Source organism: Periplaneta americana, chromosome 17 (assembly GCF_040183065.1).
Source record: "Periplaneta americana isolate PAMFEO1 chromosome 17, P.americana_PAMFEO1_priV1, whole genome shotgun sequence".
In the NCBI taxonomy this organism is placed as follows: Eukaryota; Metazoa; Arthropoda; class Insecta; order Blattodea; family Blattidae; genus Periplaneta; species Periplaneta americana.
This window is the reverse complement of record NC_091133.1, coordinates 43837955-43846100: the sequence shown is the minus strand read 5'-3', so window position 1 is coordinate 43846100 and position 8146 is coordinate 43837955. Positions and strand designations below refer to the sequence as shown.

General features: G+C 35.3%; 1 non-coding gene across 1 annotated transcript; it reads left to right on the top strand.

The window, feature by feature from the left end:
* Positions 1-2554: 2554 nt before the first annotated feature.
* Positions 2555-2627, top strand: TRNAR-UCG (transfer RNA arginine (anticodon UCG)). The gene has a single exon. It is a non-coding gene; the product is annotated as a tRNA-Arg (tRNA).
* Positions 2628-8146: the final 5519 nt, after the last annotated feature.

The following is an 8146-nucleotide window of genomic DNA, read 5'->3' as shown; positions in this document are numbered from 1 at the left end:
ACTCATCACAATCCTATACATCAGTAGTTATCCAATGAGAAAAATGTATATAAATATAAGCTATATATGAACAAAATATAGACTATGTTATGAATAAATAATACGATTTTATGTTATCGTTTCAAATCGATTACCCTAAATATTTTAGAGATGCAGAAATATATTTAAGAATGCATTATAATTCTTTAAATTCTTTATATCGAGTGCATTATAATTGTCACCTATTGAGAACTAGTAGAACTGAATTGAATTGAAAGAGAAGTAGGAGAAAAATCTTAAAAGGTACGCAAAACGCGTCCTGCACAGGGTTCGGGACTGAAAGAAACTACATATGAGAGCTCCAAGCCTGTTGGCCACTTGTCTCACTCCCGGTTACGCTGCTCCACTGAAAGAGCTCTAAAAATTTTGAAGGGGAAAAGACGAAAATGGACGTAACCTCTTAGGTACTAAATACGCCAGGGGAGGGAAATGTGGTCAAACTGATCACAGAACAGGACGAAGAAGAAATGGCGGAAGGTGTAAGTCTGCACATTTTTCTGATCGTGTAAATTTACTTTGTAACTATAGTTTAAGTCCAAACCAAAGTTTATGTAGGCTTTATAATCAAACTTTGAAAAAGCTCTACTAGTTTATTAGTTTCAGATTATTTTATATTATTTATATTATAATAATCTGACACTAATAAACTAGTAGAACTATTTCAAAGTTTGTTTATAAAGCCTACATAAACTTTGGCTTGGACTTAAACCGTAGTTGGAAAGTAAATTTACACGATCAGAAAAATCTAGATCAGATATCTTTGAACGCCAGCAGTTAGGCTGTTGCAGCACGCATCACTTACGGGACAAATAACACGCAGTACTGGTACACATAAAGGACAGTTCTACTGTGTCAAGATATTATCTGTCACTTGGGATTAAGCCAAGCGAAGCTAACCTAATCGTTAGTATAAAGAAAAATATTGCTTACTTTAATCAATCGCATTAACCCTAGCCATGAAGATATTCGCTCACTTTAGCGGGATGTAGTGTGGTCTTCTGTCACTTAGCTCAGTTTTGTCTCATCTAACTCTAACATTATCAAATTCCTCGTACTCGTGTCATCACTTGTCTCATCTAACTCACTTGAATATTGTCAAATTCCTCGTATTCTTGTCACTTAAGCCATTGCCTCATCTAATTCACTCCAATCTTGTCAAGTTTCTCGTATTCGTGTCACTTAGCGACTGTCTCATCTAAGTCACTGTAACCTTGTCAAATTCCTAGTACTCGTGTCAGCATTTGCCTCATCTAACTCACTTGAATATTGTCAAATTCCTCGTATTCTTGTCACTTAAGCCATTGCCCCATCTAATTCACTCCAATCTTGTCAAGTTCCTCGTATTCGTGTCACTTAGCTACTGTCTCATCTAAGTCACTGTAACCTTGTCAAATTCCTAGTACTCGTGTCATCATTTGTCTCATCTAACTCACTTGAATATTGTCAAATTCCTCGTATGCTTGTCACTTAGCTATTGCCTCTTCTAACTCACTCCAATCTTGTGAAATTCCTCGTATTCGTGTCACTTAGCTATTTCCTCATCTAACTTACTCTAATCTTGTCAAATTCCTCGTAAACTCGTGTCACAGAATTTGCCTCATCTGACTTCCTCTAACCATGTCACATTCCTCAGACTTATGCTATTTAGCTATCACTTCACTTTGTTAAATTCCTCGCACTCGTGCCACTTAGTTATCATCTCATCTAACCCACTCTAACCTTATCACAGTCCTCCGTTCCCTGTCACATATGTATGTATATCCCTTATCTATCCGACTCTATCCTTGCCACATTCATTGGACTCGAGTTAGATAGTCATCCCCTCATCTAACCCCCTCTAACCTTGTCTCTAACCTTGCTAGGCCTATATTCCTCGGATTCACGTCAAGTATCTATCTCCTCTTCTAGCACATTGCATCCTTGTCACAGTCATCGGTTTCCTATCACAAAAATGCATGTACCGATCTACTCTGAATATGTAACAATAAAATTGCAGTAGGCTATCGTTTCTAACACTGTTTGACCTCACCAAAAAGCAGCATAATACGTAGACTAACTGCATTTTCCACATTTTCCAACGGTCCTAATCTCTACATAATGCAAAATACTACTTATTACAATCACTCGCATGAGCATGAAGTACAGTTATCATCCAAAACACGAATTACTACTACAATCATGACAACGTAAAATCATTCGGAACAGGTACAATCGATCGATAACAATGGAAAACAGAGAACCATAGAGTAAATAATACTAAGCTTTAACCATTAGCAGCAGCAGCAGAAGAAGAAGAAGAAGAAAGTAATTAACAGCACATATTTTTCAACAACATATTAAAATACCGATTTTGTGTGATGTTATTAAGCCCTTACTTTTAATCTCCACAATTCTTTTTTTTATTATTGGATCGGTGTATAATCCCATATGGAACATAAACCTAAACCAGACAACATACACCACACTGTTTATAATTACTAATGCACTATACAACCTCTCAGCGCAATACACAGCTGACCGCGTGGCCTAATGGATAAGGCGTCGGACTTCGGATCCGAAGATTGCAGGTTCGAGTCCTGTCGCGGTCGTGTAGAATTTTTCATTTTGGAAATACGATATTGTAGCCATGAAAATAGCGTTCTCTTGATATTTAACTAGAATGATTGTCGTATTATATGTCAAATTTTAAATTTCCTGACACTATGCTACTGTCCAGTTACTTGGTTTGCAAAAAAACAAAATCTGTATACTTACACTAACACAGTCTGGGCTGTGTCAGCTATTGTGCAATTTGTCAAGTAAGAACAAAGATAAATGAGGCCTGCGGCCGAACAAGGGTCTACGTTACGAGATAACTACAGTACGTATGAAACCAGGGTACGAATATATCAGCCGTGTGACCGAACTGCACAACATATTCGACTGCACATTTTCAAGTTCAATGCTTTCAAATCATAATGTATGTAGTACGCTAAAAGTAAATTATTTCTCTTTCCATATAATTTACCTTCATTATGTTCAAATAAGCTATAAACTAATATAACGTTATAGTACACTCATAAAGCAGAAAAAATTCGTGTACTGTAGACCCTATATATATTTAAATAAAAGGAAAATAACTCCTACCATAGTAAAATGTAACAACTTAACGAAAATAATATGCGTTTTGTCTTACTAATATTGCTCATATCACTTTGTGACAATGAACAATTATAGCACTATCTCGTGTTATAAAGCGTCATTTTGAGGGATAGGGATGAAATTAATTTAATGTAATGTTTTACAAGTTACTCAAAAGACATTACATCCTTAAACAGCAGATACTTAGTTTATATAAATATTATGTTCATAAGAAGTAAGACTATTTACTTTCAATAATTTCGCTTTGATTGATTCGGCAACATTAATTATTTTGATTTTAGAATATTAATGTAATTCTTCCGTGAAATACGGAACTGTTTTACACATTACTTGCTCATGTAACGCTTTGAGTATATCCTCACAAGTTAAATATTTAGGCATTATTATTGACCAACATTTAAAATGGGACAAGCATATCTCCTTTCTGTGTAACAGATTGCGTAAAACAATCCACAAATTTTCCATTCTACGCTCTTATTTACCTGTTTATGTTCTGCGTACTGTGTACTTAGCTCTGTTTCAATCAATAATTCAGTATGGTATTTTAGGTTGGGGAGGAATGGCAAAATCGACTCTCCGTCCTTTAAATCTGCTCCAAAAAAGAATTATCAAAATTTGTCTATATAAACCTTTTGATTACCCAACAAAATTAATTTTTCAGGAATTTGGCGTATCAAATCTAGAACAAATTTATAAACAAAAATTGCTGATTTACTTCCATAAAAACCACAATAAATATGATCCTCATGAATACCAGACGAGACAAAACTACAGTTTCTTTCTAAATACTCCCAAATGCCACACAACTGCTGGATTAAAACACAGCAGAAATTTTGGACCCAAAATATATAATACATTAATTAGAGCTTACCCTGAGCTAAGTACACTTAACACACATAGATTTAAGAAACAAATCAGATTAATTATTTAATTGTTTAAGCTAATTGAGTTAAAATTGTTACTCTAATATTCATGTACTTCTGTATTTTCTATTTGTATATAGACCCTGTTATTACATGCTGTATGTATTTTACCATTTATTAATGTGATTGTGCTCAATGAACTCTCGTAATTTTGTGATATATTTTGTATAACTGATCTGAACTGCGCCCGAGCACGAGCTTCTGCTCTTTCGGGCTGCAATGCCTAATGTAGCTCAAGTGTATAGTATTAATAAATATTATTATTATTATTATTATTATTATTATTATTATTATTATTATTTACTAACACTGCAGTTTGAAAATTAATGGAAAATTCTAAAAATAATATATAACACGATATTTAGCCGTTAGAGGTATTTTATGAAATAAAATACACAAGATTCTCCCATTACAGCTCAAAGACTAATATCGTTTCTTTCATAAATTGAGTTTCATTGTGTAAATACATTCGTATAATATTCTATACTGCACACTTAGCGGCAAAAAGAATGGGCCGGCCGACAATTTCTAAGTTTCAGACACATAACATTGCGCATGCTCGTCTCGTCAAAGCCGTAGTTCACTAGGTAACCATAATTAAACTATTTAAATTTACTGTATGTTGTTTAAGAGTCCAAAATATGTAATAAAATCGAATGGCGGGTTGATTATAGATGCACCAGGGCCCTTGAAGAGTGAAATAATAATAAAATTGATAAATACATAATCAACCGGAGCGAAAATGAACAGGAAAACAAAGTATTATGTCGAACTTGTATCAACAGTCACAATAGCGTAAGTCGTTACGACATAGGTCTATTGAACAAGTTCACAGTGGTAGCTCAAGGTTCGAATCTCGCCCAAGCTTCCTTTTTTATTACAAATTTGCCATTATATGTGTCTCGCAAAGCTGTAATTATGTGGCGATATCTCTTAGAATATGCCCAAACTCTAATAAATAATAAACCTCCCCCTCTCTTTCAAGCAATACTGCTATCTTTTAATACAACGGAAAACGATATCCAGAAGGAACACTTTTCTTCCAGCAGGATAATAATCCGATACACACCGTCAACCGGATTCAAAGATGGTTTACGAGGAGGCGTAATGTCGACCCAGTCGACTGGCCTCCAAATTCACCAGATATGAATCCGATTCAAAATTTGTGGGCTGCAGTCAAAAGGATCCTACGCTCTAATTGGGCAGAACAACCACCCGTTCGGACACCTGAGGAATTGTGGAACAGAGTTCTAGATGCGTGGGAGGAGATGGCCAAGAATTTAGACCTGTTCCATAATCTTGTGGACTCCATGACGCGCAGAATGAGGGCAGTTGTTGACGCATGTGGTTTGTGGACGAGATATTAGTCCCCACCACAGGCCTTGTTTTGTTAATATATTTAAAAATTGTTTGTTTTTGTTAATTTATTTATTTGTGTTCGATATGCGTCCGGTTTTTTTAGGTTATGAAACAAGTATTTTTGTTAATACTGGCTAGGTCTCACCTATTAATAGCCCACAGGTGATGGGCAATAATATTTTTACAAGGCAGATATAACGAAGTTTGTTAACAAATGCCATTTCACATTTAAACTAATAAATTAAGTAAAAATTAAAATAAAAAAATAATAATTTTACCGTACCGGGAGGCGAACTCACAACCTCTGGCACGGGTGTCAGACTTCTTACCACTGGGCCACACACTGCTCGTAAGGTTTCATATATTATAGACGGACGACTTTCAATGAACAGACACCACAGCAATGCCTTGCACTGGGTTACGTTTACACGAGTGAACCGCGCGATAGAACTTGGCATTTCTGTCGACCAAGAGTCGGCCCATTCTTTTTGCCGCTAAGTGTACATTGCACACGTGGACAGAAAAGAAAACTTTTTAAGCCACGCTTGTGGCCATACAGGGCCCTTGTGCAATTACTTACAACTTTCACCTTCCTAAATTGTCCTTTTACTTAAGGAAAATTACATTTCAACATACTGAATATATTACCTTTTAAGTACACAACATAAAGGCGATTCGTTACACAATCAGTGTTTCATTGTTTTAAGTCCTTATGTTTCAGAATTTTTATTGGTCCAACAAGCATACTTCAGGGTACATAATATTCCAAGTTAAAATTCCTTCGTGATTCTTCATCGATTGTTGTTTTGTATTCTCAACTTTAACTTTGTCACTCAATTTTCTAACTGTAAAATGCACCACATTACTGACCATTCAGCGAATGATGCATCGAGCACTATTTAACAGTTCCTTTTTGTTTTTTTTTTGTTTGTTTTTTTTTAATAAATATTCCTACTGTTCCTCTTTTCCATTGTCAGCTTATGTGATGTCAATACAGTCGAATTTACTCTTCTAAGCTACTCCAGTGGATAGTCGTTACTTTAGTGATGATCATCAGAAACTCGAACTTATGCTTCCACAGTAATTTCTTTAATATGGTCTAACTATTATAGTAATTGATTCAATAAACTACTCGGCACGCTTCTGACACCGAAATTCAAATTAAAAGCAAAGTCGCTTCTCTAATGACGATATGCTACTATACACACAGTATTCCTCGTAGCATATTATTGTGAAGATCAGGGTGCGAATTAACGGGAGGGATGAGGGGGGAGTTCCCCCTCTTGATATGTTAACCCCCTCTCATAAATTCATATTAACATCCCTGCCAGGGATAACTCCTACCCGCCTTACAATATATAAGTTAATTGTTTTAATACGAGTATATGTACCGGTACTTTATAAAGTATAAACTAAGCAAAGAAAATAATACTTCTGTATTATCATCACCAACAAGCCGACAACAATCAATTACTTAGGAATTGCACATCTTATCTTAAGCCTGGTCATGGATATAATAATAATAATAATAATTATAATAATAATAATAATAATTATTATTATTATTATTATTATTATTATTATTATTATTATTATTATTATTATTATTATTATGACCAAGATGCAAGACAAGCAACTCAGTGTGACCAAGCGTTGAGCAGTATTGAATGAGGATCATAATTATTTTATGTATGGTATTCTCTATCTAGGATTCTACCCCTCCCCCATCAGAAATCTTAATTCACACCCTGGTGAACATCATATATCAGCAGGCCTTGCTTTTTTCGGCAACGAAATAAAATGAACTCCAAAATTTTGCCATTTACACCGTTGGATGATGTTGGTCCGTGACCCACACTAGACTGAGAAAGAAACCAATAATTGTTCCGGGGTAATCTCTCAAAATGGAATGTTTTTGGTCTTTAAAGCCTTTCTCTATGACTCACTGTTTCGAAGAACAGCGTGGGACAACAGACACTTGTTGTTTATATACAGATTGGAAGTTATATATATTTGAAGGGGGGGAATACAATTAAATAAATAATAAATTATATTACATTTTAATAAATAAAAAATATATTTGCGTTTGGTAATTAAGTACATGGTTAATTAGAAAATTAGACTGAAATTCTGTGTTGTATGGCAAAAGCACATCGCCGGCTCACGCACTTGATGTGAATAGCAGCATTCCGTCCCTTGGTCGCTGCAATAGGGTTGCCTGACTTCCAAATGGCAGTAAATAACGATAGCGTTAATCTTTTTCTTTGATATGCAAGAAAACCGTCAAATATATTTAAAAACTATAAAGGGATAAGTCATTTCCCATCATTTTCTCTATGTTAAGAGTAAAAATCAAGAGTCGTAAACATAGATCTTATCGTGTAAAACAGTGTTGACATGTAGGGGAAATTATTTTTTATTGAGAAAAGTAGTCATTTGAGACTAATATGGTATTACAATTTTTTTGTTGTAGTCCGACTAAGAAATGAAGCTGCACAGTTCTATTAGTACTCGACCAAGGCCAATGGAGTCCTGCAGCCCGGAGCCGTGGCGCTACTGCTCCTGCGTTCGTAATACCGCATCGTGATAGTTCACATTATGCCCGCGGCTCCACTCGCCTTGGTCGAGTAATAATTCCTTTCTGTATGTATGTACAGTGTGACGTGGAACACGCACCATAGGGA